General features: G+C 43.4%; 1 protein-coding gene across 1 annotated transcript in view; it reads right to left on the reverse strand.

Annotated features, from left to right (window-relative positions):
• LOC126204422 (rab-like protein 2A) overlaps positions 1-14,851 on the reverse strand; it is a 188,110-nt gene that overhangs the window by 113,431 nt on the left and 59,828 nt on the right. The window lies entirely within an intron of this gene.

A 14,851-nucleotide genomic window follows, 5' to 3' on the forward strand; every position in this document is an offset into this window, starting at 1 on the left:
GATAATAACTTTATAAAGGCGAATGACCTTAGAGAAAACGCCGATTGAAGGAGGAAGTAACTGATACTCATCAAAGTCTCTCAATTTTAAAATAGGAAAACAAGATGTGGTTTACATGATCTTCTGACTTAGAATCAAACTGACATACAGGGGAATCGTGTGTCGGTTCTATACAGACGTTTACCTAGATTTACCTAGGTTTCAGTCGGGATAACCCAACCTTCTTCAGAATAAAAGTAACAACCATTTGTCCACAGTGGACATCGTCAAGCTAGAACTACAAATCCATACATTATTGTCAGACTGTAAACTATGGACAAACGTTAGTTACTTTTATTCTGAAGAAGGTAGGGTTATCCCGATTGAAACCTAGGTAAATCTAGGTAAACGTTGCAACTGAGGCTGTTGTTTATTAAAATTAAAATTTATCTGACAGCATTTGATGTCTAATGCTTGAGGGCATCTCTCCATGCATCGCTGTAGCAGTCCACTGTTGTATATCGGGGTTGCACAGCTTCTATAATAGGAATTAGTTTGTCACTGTGAACTTCGCCATTCACATCATTCATACTGAATTTGCACAAAATAATTGACTATCAAGTTAAAAAATAAAGTGTGTGTGTGTAAATCATTTATCCAATTCAACAAGCCATGAGTAATGAGGATAGTCGGTAGGCGTTTGAGGAACATAATTTCAGTTTTATGTAAGAAACTGAATAATTGTTAATGACTCCAAATTTGTAAAACGTTTAATTTTATACTGCATTTATGCCGTGCTGCTTACTCGGAATGAAATGAAACGACAGCACTGCACTACTGCATCTCACCTAAATTACTGATAAATGCAGTGTTTAACATTATGATGTTTTGGAATTTAAATGCGTGTTTATATATGGATGCTGAGAAATTATGCTGACATGGTATCTTGAGGGAGCTTTCCTGGTCTTTTCCAGACAGCTGTTTGTATCAAGTGAAATAATCTCTGTAGTGACGTGTGAATGTATGGCGTTGATCACTATAAGATGGCTCTCAGTCGTGTGGCTGATGGAGTGTACAGGTCCAATGGTCTCGGTCGGTAATGGCAGCCAACTTACTCAACCTTAGATAGGATACGACTCTGTGTTCAGAGTACCTATGTGCTGATAGGCGAAGTCAGAGGTAATACACAACGTTAACGATCATATTAGTGTTACATGTAATTAAGTCTGTAATTGTTTAAATTTATTCATATATGCAATGAAGATATTCTTTACAAAAACCCACACGTGGTAGCACATAAAAGCAGGAGATTATCAGTCCGAAGTAATGCAAGCATTCTGCCCTCTGTCAAAACAGCTAGTCCTGTCAGTCATGGCAACACGAGGTTTTTTTTTTGCGATCGATTAATGTTATACGACTACATAATCGTCTCCCGCCCGGTTAGCCGCGCGGTCTAACACGTTGCTTCCCGAGCAGGCAGGCGTACCGGTCCCCGGCACGAATCCGCCCGGCGGATTAGTATCGAGGTCCAGTCTGTGGATGGTTTTTAAGACGGTTTTCCATCCACCTCGGCGAATGCTGGCTGGTTCCCCTTACTCCGTCTCAGTTGCACTATTCCGGCGATTGCTGCGCAAACACTGGCTCCACGTACGCATACACCATAATTACTGAACCACGCAAACATTTGGGGTTACACTCGTCTGGTGTGAGACGTTTCCGGGCTGGGGAGTCCACTGGGGACCGAAACGCACAGTAACCCTGGGTTCTGTGTGGGGCGGCGGTGGGGTGAGTGAACTGCTGTAGCCTGTTTTGGGGTTGTGAACCACTGAGGGCTACGGCGGGGCCGAAGTCTCTCCGTCGTTTCTAGGTCCACGGTTCCATACAATACAATGCATAATCGTCTACGAAGTGTATGTGTTTACACTGACAAGAAAAGATCAGCCGTCTGATCATTTTAAGCAGAAGAAAGCACGTTTACAAAATATCAGCCCCAGCAATCGATTTCGCAGACGGAGGCCGCCTTGTGTTCATACTGCGATTTGTGCAGAAATGACGTCGGACCCGCTGGTGACCGCTCGTGTCTAAAATTAGTTTCAGCTTTTGTTTTGAATTTGTGTAGAAGGGAACATATGTACAAAAAGAACTAAATCCTGAAAGAACTAAATCAAACTCTTTTTTTAACTTGAATTGTTAGTCCAAGCTTTATGTTCTTGCGCGAAAATGTCAGTAATTTTCTCCTTGGTGTCTGGATGGCAAATGAGGAATTTCTTCTCCATTGAAAGGACTGCAAGGGCTTTCAATCTTTCAGAGTTCGTAGTGTTCCTTAAAAATGTTCTTACTCATTTCAGTGCTGAAAAGTAATTTTTGCCTCTGTTGTTGTCACAGGAACTGTAAATGGTTTTCTTATTAGTTTCGTATAGAATACTATTTACATTATTTTCCGAGATAAATTCCAGCAGTTTAATTAATTTGCAATGTGAAATAACCCATAATTTAATACTATATGAAACTGAAATAATGCAAAAATCATTTTACATCTCACACTGGATTTTACGTGCACAAAGATTTTGCACGTATTTCAGTACTACAATACAGTGTTCCCAGATGATAGTGGAAACATTTTACAGCATATTTCTCCGTGCTAAGTCGCTTTATCAAGTAAATTTTCACCTCAGAGTGGATTTTACCAGCATATTTTACGTGGAGTGTATATCGAAAAGCTGTTCTGGGTTTTCTAAGGAACCACTGATGAACTACTTGTTCCTCCATAAAACTGCAAAAAGAACCAACCAATTTGCTCCATTTGCCAAAGCAGGAAAGAAGTTTGTAATATTCATACTTGACCTTGGTAAGATGATTCTTCTCTTGGGTTGGCCAAGGGCTATCCAAAAGAATTGACCTTATTGTTCTGTCACCAATAAAATCCGAGGTATGAGGCCCGAAACAATTCCATTCTTAAGTGCGGCTTTTTGAATCACATTAGGCAGCACATGCTCTGGATTGATTACTAATACCTATTCCTATTGCTTGACTAATATCTGAATTCGATATTGACTGAATTTTAGTATGGTAGTTTTTTACAGCTTCCACATTTTCATGAGATTGGATTATGGTCTGTATGTTGAAGTTCCTTTTTGTAGAGGATGAACGTGAAATGCTGACGAACACAAACGTCTTGAGAAGCGACACACCACCCAGGGTGCCCACAGCTCTTTTATGGGCACACGTGGGGCGCACATGCATCCCCAAGCTATTGCAGCACTTCTTCTTTTCTGGGCTGCTGTACCTTCCTCTTCCTTCCCTGTCATTCCTTTGCTTCTTCCGTTCCCTCGCTTGGTGTTATTATTTATATCAGCCCAATTATCCTACTGACTTTGCTTCGCCTTGCGGCTCTAGTTGGTTTGTTTTTTGCCCTCCTTTTTGGCTTTTTTTTTTTGTCCCTCTCACAAGTTTGACTTCTGCCTCTAAATCTGAAATCTTTAGTGTTTGCCAGATGGGGAAGAACCCCCTCCCTAGCATCTTTGGCGTGCGTTCCTCTCCTCCTCTTCCTCCTCTCCCTTTTCCCCTCTTCCCCTTCCACCCCACCATAACCCTTTCACCTCCTCACCAGCTTGGTAGCCTGTCCGTGTGGTGGGGTTGTTATGTACCATCTGGCTAAGCTCCGTGACAACACAGGGATCGCACTGCTGGTACTTGCGCTGTGAACGTCTTGTGCAAGCCTAGGAGTGGTTGCCCATCTTTTTGGGGCATCGGAACTCCTGGCAACGATGTCCTGCCAGGTGGCCTTTGCTGTGGCTGGATGACACCTGGGAGGCGAGCCCCTGTTCAGAATGGGCGGTACCAGGGCGTACGTTTGCCACATGAAACGTGTTTAACTCTGTGGCCGCTCTTATGCGGCTGTGTCTTCCTAGAAATAGTTCTCAGTTTCTGTTTCTGCCTTCCCGTCCTTACCCTCCTTGGCTACCCACTGGGAGGGTGGCCAGTCCCACTGACTTGGGCAAAGCCCTTTCCATTGTTCCTGGTCTGACGGGGAGACTTCTTCCATAACCAAAACCGTTTTCTTTGTGAAACATACTGAGGACAAGTTCGCTGAGTCGTTAAGCAAGATCAGATCTCGCTTTCTCATTATGAAGACAATTTCTGCCATTCTGGCGGCCTCTCTCTGTGCTGCAACATCCCCACGACTATCTCTCCTCATCAAGGTTCTTGACTGTCTCATCTACTTTGAAGTCCGGAAGAAGTTTCACAGACTTCACCCTGTGATTCCCTCTACCTTTGTGTCAGTTATGTCTTCCCCTCCTACCCACACGTCCTTACCCCCAACCTGCCCTCCTTCCCTTTCCTCACCCTTGGCAGCCCCCTCAAGGAACCGCTCCTTCTCCTCTTCCTCCTCCTCCACCTCCTTCTCAGTCAGAAAAGACGTCCTCTTCTCAGGCTCCTGCTAGGGATGAGGCTACCTCTTGGAATACCCCTTCGCAGCGTTCTCAGGATATGAAGTCTGAACATGTCAGATGAGGAACCATGCTCTGAGGGACCCAAAGCCACCCACTCTCTATCTGATCCCGACATCGCTGTCACCTATTCCCTTACTCATAATGCCTCCTCCCTCCCTAAGAGGGAGAAGAAGAAGCAGCGCAAGGATGTGGCTTCCCTGGCTTCGCCCCCTCTTCCTCATCCTGAATCAGACACAGTTTTTATGAATGTCACCCCATCCTCGTCAGTGGCAACCACTGATCCGGTGACATGACCTCCCCTCAGCTTCTATATCTCTACCCTCTACAAGATAATCCAGTGGAATTGTAACGGATATTATCTTCATCTACCGGAAATTAAACATTTCTTCTTATTTTGCATTTTGTCTCGCTCTCAGGAAATGCACTTTTATGATGACCACTCTCCAACTTTTCGTAGTCATCAGGCACTCTGTCGGAACTGTGCCAGCCCCAGGATAGTCTCTGGAGGGATCTCCACTTTGGTTTGCATCAGTGTCATTAATGACAGGATCCCCCTTCACACCAACTGGAAGCAATAGCAGTAAGAGTGTGAAGGATCCCATCAATCACAATTTGTAACGTCTAACTCCCTCCCAGTACGCCACTTCTTTATGTTAACCTGCCTGCCTTAATACAGCAACTCTCTCCCCCATACCTCCTACTCGGGGAATTCAATGCACATCAAATGTTGTGGGGGAGTGGCACTTCGATGGGTAGGGGTCTTGTAATTGACGAACTTATTACAGACTTTGTGTCCCCTCAATGACGGTTCCCCTACCCATTTCAGTGCTGCTCACAGCAGATTTTCTGCTATTGATCTCATGAACTCCTCCCTGCCCTACATTGATCACCTCATGATGATCTTTGTGATAGTTACTACTTTCCAGTGATTCTATCGTTGCTCTTCCGCCACCAGGCCGCCAGGCCCCCACATTGGCCTTTATATACTCCGTGACTGGAGCTTTCGTGGCCCACTTCCGATTTTTATCCGTGAGTTTTTATTCCACCAGCTCTTCTGGGTTCACATTGACACTTCCCTCAGCATCCATTGGGTGCAGGAGAACGGTATCTCACAGGGTTCTGTGTTAAGTGTCACACTGTTCCCCATCGCCATCAATGGGCTTGTAACCTCTGTTGTGTCTGTGATTACCCCACCGTTGTATATTGACGATTTTTGCATCTGGTGCAACTCCCACTCTATACCATCTGCTGAGTGCCGGCTCCGTCAACTGATGGACCAAGTTTCCTCCCTCCAAAACATGGGTTATGGACTTTTGCCGTCAATCCAGAACTTTATTGATGCGACCAGCGATGTTCTACCCCAGTCTCGTTTCTTGGGCCTTATTTCTGATAAAAAGCTGACATGGCTGCACCATATTCACCACATGAAGACTACAGGCATGCATGCAGAAGAGTAATGCTCTCTGTCTCCTGGCTCACAATTCTTGGTGTGCAGACCATGCTATTCTTCTCCATCTTTATTGTGCTCTGGTTTTGTCCAGCCTAGATTATGGTAGGCAGGTATATCGCTCAGTGGCTCCTTCCACTCTGAAAATACTTGCCCTTGTTCACCATTGTGGGATGCATCTGGCTACTGGTGCCTTTCACGCTAGCCCCATTGACAGTCTCCTCACAGAAGTGGAGATTCCCCATCTATAAATACGACAGAAGCAACTTTCTAGTATCTTACACAATTGTCATTCGCCAATTCGTTGACCATCCCCAAATGGGGGATGTCTCCCTCCAGATACCTGCCCTCGGGTTGGACTGCTGGTTGGTAAACATCTCACTTACCCTATCAGGATCTCCACTCACTGGAATATACCCCATGTATTTCCCTCCCCTCCCCTCCCCCCTTGAATAGTGCCTAGCCCACAGATTGTGACCAGCCATGGTCCTCCAGCGTCTTGTACATTCCATCTTTGCAGAGTTTCATGGTGCTACCATCTTCTATACTGATGGTTTTAAGACAACAGATAAGGCAGGATACACTTTCATGTCTCCTACTGGTTTAGAACACCATTTATTGCTGAGATCATGTAGTGTGTTGACAGCAGAGCTGCTGGCCATTAACAGAGTCCTCCATTTTGTTTCTCAGGCCTTCCTTCATAGTGTTTTAATATGTACCGACTCAAAGGGCAACCCACAGGCTATACATCGATGCTACTCTCGTCACCCTTTGGTCTCTGCTATCCATGGCCTTCTCTTTGTCATTGGCTGTGCTGCCTGCTCAGTTGTCTTTCTCTGGGTCCCAAGCCATGTGTGCATGCCAGGGGATGAATGGTCTTACTCTTTGATTAGAGAAGTGAATACCTTCCCCTCCCCTCCCCTCCCCCCCCCCCCATTCCCTTTCATGGTTCCAGCTGCAGATATGCGGATCTACATCAAATCTATCTTAGCCCAAAAGTGGAATGACATCTGGTACATTACTGCTCTCAGTAAGAAACTCCGCAAAATCAAGGAGACTACCACGGTTTGCCGCACTTTCTTCCATTCCTCTCACAAGGAGGCCACTCTCTTATGTTTTCTACACGTTGTTCCTACCAAGGTCACCCATTGCTTTCTCTTGTGTAATGAGTCACCCCCTCAAATATTGTCCATTCAATACGTATCGTAGAACAGAGACCCCTTGAGTGTGTTCAGAAACATTCGTTTTGTTATCAATGATGACAGGTACAAAGGAAGCTTTTCTATTTCCGTTCTTCTCAGGGTATATTTCTAGCAGGCAGTCAATTATCTTATTCTGATTGATCTTAGAAACCATTACAGACCTAAAAAATGTTTCTAAGTGATTCCTCAAATCTGAATCTAATTTAAATCCAGAATTCACTAAAACTCTAAATACCCCTAGATTTACTGAAAAGTATTTTTCAATGTTCTCATATACAGGAGTTTGTTTCCGCAACAGAATATGCAGCCTAATATACTGAATGAAATATCTCGGTTCTTTTTAACTTTTATAGGAGTATTATTCACATTGATTGAAAGATCTGTATGCTTCAGTAAGTTTCTCAACGCTTGTCGTTCCTAAAAGTGACAGTAAAACTACACTAACAATGTGCCTCTTTTGGCTTGGCAAACTTTTCAGTTTTTCCTTTAATTTTGCTTATATTTCTAAAATCGTCTTTTATCCACGTTGCATCAGCTCCAAACAGAGGAAGGAAAACTTCATTTTTTACTTCACAGACTGTCTGTTTAACTATGGAAAAATGTAATAAATGTCCTTCGGAGAAGTATTAATTGCCATTGTTCCCTACCATTGTAATTCACTATTATTTACAGGGATCGCTTTAATATCACAATTCAATACACTTCCAAAACATTCTATGTGTTGCGAAATATTTTCATGTGCGTACGTTTCAATGTTACGGTGTTTAGTAATGATTTTATCCTACAGGAATATTTCTACTGTCCTGGATTTATGTAGGTACTTTATTTCATTTGTCAAAACATTTAAAAACTTATCTCTGAGCTAAGCTTAATGCGTTCATTTGATAGTTAAGTTCCATGGATGACATTTTAGTCACATTACCCATCCAAAGGGAACAGTACTGACATTGACTATCAAGAGGGAAGTGATTTTTGCGGAATAAAAGGTAGTTTATGTGTTAATACAGAGCATAGGCTATATCCATTCCAAAGTTCATCCAAATCCATCCAGCTACTTCAGCATTAAAGAATAACAAACATGCTAACTCAACGAAGAAAGAAAATAATCAATTTCTAGTTCAGTGCAGCATAAACTTTGTGATATTTGTATGTGTGACAACGTCATCTGCCCTCACGTGTTTGCCTGATCCGCTCATATGTCAAACTCGATCCCAGCCTCACTGAGAGCCTACCACTTTCTACAAGCAAAGGCACCACATCTCTGTGTCATAAAGCATCTGAGTAACGCCATCGTGAGTCTTTAAGCATTGAGGAACGTATTGTATGAGCATTGTATTCAGTGCGTCTAATCGAATTATGTAGTATATATTAAACATTAAAAGCATTTTCACAAGTACGATGCAGTTCAAAAATCGGAGTAAATAGATTTTTCTATGAGTAATTATTGTTCCCTGTTTTCAAATCGTTAAATACCTCGTACTACATAGTTTCAAAAGTAGCCTATGTGTTAATTCAGAGAGACTCCGCTGAACAGGGCCCGAAACGCGCAATGATACCGACGGACAGCCGTGTCACCCTCAGCCAGCAGGTGCCACTGGATGTGGGTATGGAGAGGCATGTGTTCAGCATACTGCTCTCACGGCCTTTGTCGGTTTTCGTGACTGAAGCCGCTACTTCTCGATCACGTAGCTTCTCAATTGGCGTCACAAGGGCTGAGTGCACCCCGCTTGCCAACAACGATCTGTATACCTGGACGGTCATCCATCCCAGTGCTAGCCAAGCCCATCAGCAATTAACTTCGGTGATCTGGCTCAAACCAGTGTTACCACTGTGGTAAGCTGTTGGCTTCTTAATTCAGGGATAAACTAATTCTGTTCCAGGTTTTTTCTAAATCTGTCCAGCCCATTCAGCGTGAAGGAGTAACAAACATACACACAAATTTTAGCATTTATGACAAATATGGGATGGCCCAAGACTTTCTTGATAACTCCTCGTTCCCAGGGCCTGTGTATTCCAAAAACTCTCGAACATCATTAACATTAAGCTTAGAACGCTGCAGAGAATGGGCCAACTGCTGCGGAGATGCAGCAGCTGGAGTACACTACGTCAGCATCCATACAAAAGTTCCGCTGGTGGCTTCTTGTTGCTTGGCTGGGAACAATATGATGAGAGAAAGAGCACTAGCACCTGCTCTCACGTATGGGAAGCATGTAACTTCATCTGCTACACCTGTTGCTTGAATGTTTGGATGAAGCATTACAACTTGCCATTACGTTGAAGGTGGAACGATACTGACGTCACACACTTAATTCTGTAGGCGTCAAAAAGTTCTGTGGTTGTGAACTGGAGTTCATTGTCCGAATCCAGCGCTTCTAAAAGATCTTCATACAAAAAATAGACGTCAGAGACTTCATAGTACTAGCTGTTGTGATGAGTCGCATTGACACTACAAACAGAAACTTACTAAAGGCGCCTGCCACACTGAGCCAACGAGAGTTCCACAGGGACCCTCAAAGTCTATATGCAGATGCTGCCAAGGGTGCTGGGTCTGGGCCAGTCAAAAAATTTCTATGGCAGAACAGCTTGGTGTTACGGAAATGGTGGACATTGTGAAGTCAATTGTTCAATTTCAGGGTCGATGGCGACTCATATGCAATAACACTGGGCGAGCTGCTTAGTGTGCACGATGCACCAATGGCTTTGATGGAACAACTAGATCACTAATCTTTTTCATTGAATGCTGCCACCTGGTGAAGAGGTACTGCAAGAAAATCGTGAGACAGGAGCTGTCGCCCGAGCAATCTATCGGTGGTTGATGGGAAAAACATCAAGTGTTTCAATGTCCTGAATATCAAGGTGGAAACATGAATCTTCAGATGTGTCAAATGCCAAGTCAGCGCCAACTGCAAGGTGAGAGAGAGTGCCCGCTTTATAATACTTAACTGTTGGCTTGTACACAATTTTGTACCAATAATTTTAGAGGAAAAGAGATCAACGCAGCGACCTTTGTGCTGTACGTGGAGGGATTGGCTTGGAAGGGCCGAGAAATGAGGTGAGCGGCTTGTGATCCACCAACAAGTAAACTTTTCTGCCATATAATTATTAGTGGAATTTAGTTACACCACATATGATAGTCAGAGCTTCCTCCTCAAACTGTGAGTAGTTGCACTGTGCATTGTTGAGGAGTTTGGATGCGAAGGCAATTGGCCTACCCAGTCATTCAACTTGTGTGAGAGAACAGCACCAATCCCGAAAGAGTATGCCCCAACAGCAAGGGCGGTCAGCTTAGCAGTATCAACATATAGCAAACAATGATCGCTTGATAAAGCATCTTTCAGTTTTTGAAATGCGATCTGACATTCTTTAGTCCACTCATATGGAACATTTTTTCATTGAAGATGATGCAGTGGAGCTGCAAGGTTCAGAATGAACCGAATGTAATAACTTAATTTACCCAACACAGCTTGGTGTTCAGAGACATCTCTGGGTGCTGGGAAAAGCTACTTGGCGGTTAAGTGTGGCTGCATCGGGTGAATACCCTGACTGTTGATTGCATTTCCTAAATATCCAGTCTCAGCCTGGAGAAAGAAACACCTGTCTTTATTACACTTTAACCCTGCAACTAAGAACACTTACAACGATTTCCGAAAGGAGTGTCACCCAAATAGTTCGAGCAAGAAGAAGGTGTAGCATTAAACTGTAACAAATAACGCAGAAACATTGCAGGTACGGATGCACTGCTGAAGGCCAATCTCGAAAACTTAAATAACCTTGTGTGGGCTAAAACGTAACTGCTTTGTTATGTCACGTAAAATTATAGCCGGCCGCGTGACGGAGCGGTCCTTAGAACTTCAGTCCGGAACCACATGGCTGCTACGGTCGCAGGTTAGAATCCTGCCTCGGGCATGGATGTGTGTGCTGTCCTTTACTTAGTTAGGTTTACGTAATTCTAAGTCTAGGGGACTGATGACCTCAGATGTTAGGTCCCATAGTGCTTAGAGCCATTTGAACCATTTTTTGTAAAATTATACCCAACTTAGATTCCTGATTTTTGATTAATTGGGGCATCTGTCCACTGCAGCTTGCTCTGCGTGAATATTAGATCCTGGATTTCCCATAAGATCAGGCAGTTTATGTCATTGGCAAGCTTCTTCTATTAAACGATGCTTCCGAAAGAAAGAAATCTGTTTTATAACTTTTTATTGCCTCTCAAGATTATTACAAAATTTGTAATAAAACTGACCCCCTCCAGCTGCTGGTGCCGAACAACAATCTTAACATAGATATTTACTTTGTTTAACATGATAATTTTCATGACTTCAATTAAACGTTTTACAGTTTTAGATGATGACTTACAGAATTTGGATTAATAAGTTATTGCAAACACTGTGGAATAACAAACAGATCGAAAGAACATCGTTAACGTTGCCAGAACACAGAAAATATAATTTTATAATAACACACTAATTACAAAACTAAATAACTAATTACAAAATGAATTTTATTACTAACATGTTTCCTTTGTATGTTCATGAATCTGAAAGATAATAACAAATAGGTTTTTCTGTACTGATTTAGTAAGCAAGAGGTTTACTGTGTGTTTACATTCATTGAGTACATCTTTGATTAAAAACTGTATTTCATAACAATTTCACTTTAATTCATCATAAGTGTGCTCAGAGTTCGATAACCTCATCAATTTAGCCAATTAATAACATCACAACATGTGCTCATTAAGCTTTGCTACTACACATAACGAAGTGGAATAGAATGGTTTAGTTGGCTGGGAGTTCTCATTAAGAAGCAGCCTATTCTGCTATTTTACATACACCCCCAAAGTATGACACAGAGAAACCATGGACGAGACTTTATCATAGCATGCAAGTGTCAGAAGAAGTTGACATGGAAAATTAAAAATTCATTTCATGATCTCTCAAAAATTTACAACTAATGTAAAATTTACCTGTGGCAAGTTTCTTCATGAATGCCACAGCCATGGCAAAGGAAAAGAGTTATTCACAGTCTGTGGATTTACTGCTCCTTTCAAATGTGCACATAAACCTGACCTGGATGAATATTTCTTCATAACCGTAAATGTGATGTGCGCTGACTGGCTACTACATGGGAAATCACACCAATGTCCCGCCATAATGAGACATGATCTCTGATAACGCGAGGAATGAGTCGTACTCGGCAAAATTGTGGTTTCGCGCTGTCTTTGATGCTAATTCGAGTCTCAACATTAGTAGCTCTGCCTAGGCCATCTTGAAAAATGTCACTAAATCCGTCACACAGTTCAGGATGTAGGCACGTAAGAGTTCACTGAGAGAATGTTGTCTTCAATGAGCAAACCAAATCAAAAGAATCCATGCCAAAAATGTTTTCATTGTTACGTGAGCACAAAACCCTATACAAAATTTCACATGATAGCTTATTTAGGACATAGTTTTAAGATTTTTGTCTATTTTTGCTAAATGTTAATTGCAATACAGTTACATTTTTTGACGGATTTGGCGACTGTTTATATCGTATACCATTTACGTAAGTACATCACCTGCTGTGTTCAGGTTCACATTACAATACAGACACGTACAACAGTTAAGAATAAAGAAACAACTCACCATTAACAAAGAAATAAACAAAACAGTTACAAGACAAACAAAAATTGGATAGTCACTGAAGAAAATGAATTAGTGACACAGAAAAGCGAAAAAACACAGGCCAAAGTTCGGAACTCCAAAGGGTACAATCTTGTCGCTAGTTGTTGGTTCTGTCCTGGGGTGGACGCCGAGGAATACAAGGGTGCTGAAACAGAGTCTGTTACACAGCCACCTCCATCATAAAAAATCACAATAACAAAGAGGCAAACTGGTAACGCTGCGAAGACTCCAAGTGAACTTCACGATTAGACTGCTGGTGTCTGTGCAGCGTCTTCTTAAGCCAGCTCGGTGGTGGCGCTGTTCGCACATGCATCAGAGGGTGTGACTACGAGCTGGCTGTGGATTGGCAGTGCAGTCACATGTGTTACTGCCAACCTCTGGACATAGAATGTCTGGCGTGGTGTAAATACTGTACAAAACCAAAAACAAGATCAATCCTGAATCAACATCCAAATAACAGAGTGTGGAACAGATGTGTAGTTGTACTAAAATTTTAAATTGCATTTAGCTTTTGCGCAATAACACAGATTGACAATACTTGCATGAATCGGCTTCTTTTATGACACAATATTTGCTCATCATGGTCTCTTGGAGTATCCACAACAAGCCATAACTTAACACTCAATAACCTCTAGACGAGGTAAGCTACAGTTGACTGCATTTAACATACCTTTACCTATACATGGTCCAGTCAGAGCAATGTGACCGTCGCCTATGTTTAGCACCAACGTGCAATAACAACTCACAAACGACAGGTGGCAACACTACAAGTGAAGGGTATATAATGCATGTTGGGGGGATGTGGAAAAACCCAGGCGATCATTGTAGGCAAAACCACCCCGTCCTTCCGTCTCCTCGACTTCTATATCACCATTTATGGCCGTCCCCCACCCTCAAGTACCTTGACCTCACCCTTGACCGTCGCCTCTCCTGGACCCCCCATCTACTGACTATCCAAGCCAAGGCACGCTCCCGACTCCGTCTCCTCAAGCTCCTTTCTGGCCACACACGGGGTCTGGACCCCTCCACCATCCTCCACACCTATAAATCCCTCATCCGCCCTATCCTCTGCTATGCCCACCCCGCCTGGATCTGTGCCCATCCTACCTTTTACAAATCCCTTCAAATCCTAGAACGCCATGAGCTCCGCGTCGCCTCTCGCATCTGCCTCCCTTCCCCACGCGGATCCTGTATGACATTCCATTCCCGCACCTCCTCCTTTTCCTCGAATGGATATGAATCCTCTACAACTCCCGTAAACTTGATCCCCCTCACCCTCTTGTCTCTCCCATCCTCTCCCACCCCCATCTGCTGCCGCGCCTCTATTCCCACATCCCACCTGCTTTCCATCTCTCCACTCTCCATACCCTCGCCCAAAGTGCTTCCGCCAACTCCCACTCCATGATGACGCCCTCATCCACTCCATCTACCCCTCCTACCAACTTTGATCCTCCCACCCCCTGTGTATTTTCTCAAGGGCTCTCTCTCTCCCTTCCCTCCTCCCTTTCCCCCCAGGCGTCCCCTACCCCCCTACCTTCTTTCCTCCCCCTCCCATCTCCTCTGCCACTGGCATCTACACCCTCCCCTCTCCCTCCTTGCCCACCTTTTTCCCTTTGGCAGGTCCCCAGACTCGTACACGTACAGTGAACATTCGTGCGCCGGAATTCATCGCCATCGGTTTTTTGTGTGCCATCGTATAAGTGCCTTAGTGTTTCACTGCCCACGCACCATCGTTCACGTGTGTCATTTCAGTCGCCTATGTTCGTGTACCAGTGCGGAACGTTTTTTATTTCACTACGCCTGTGAACGGCTACATGTTTTTTACTTAGTCTGTCTACTGTTTTTTGTCCATCATTTTGTTTTGTTTTTCTATGTCTTCCTCTGTTCTACTTGTATTATCTGTGGCTGAAGAGCGGCGTAGTATTTCTGCTGCCGGCCTACGTTGTATAAAATGACAATAAAGAAAAATGCGGAAACGGAGCTATTTGTCTGACGTCCAGAAGGTCATGATCATTGGCTTTCGAGCCAAGAGTGGAAGCATTTCCAAAACGGCTAAGTTGCTAAATTGTTAGTGTACAGCAGTGCCTAAAGTATACCGTGGATGGAAAA

Source organism: Schistocerca nitens, chromosome 9, assembly GCF_023898315.1.
Source record: "Schistocerca nitens isolate TAMUIC-IGC-003100 chromosome 9, iqSchNite1.1, whole genome shotgun sequence".
Taxonomy (NCBI): Eukaryota; Metazoa; Arthropoda; class Insecta; order Orthoptera; family Acrididae; genus Schistocerca; species Schistocerca nitens.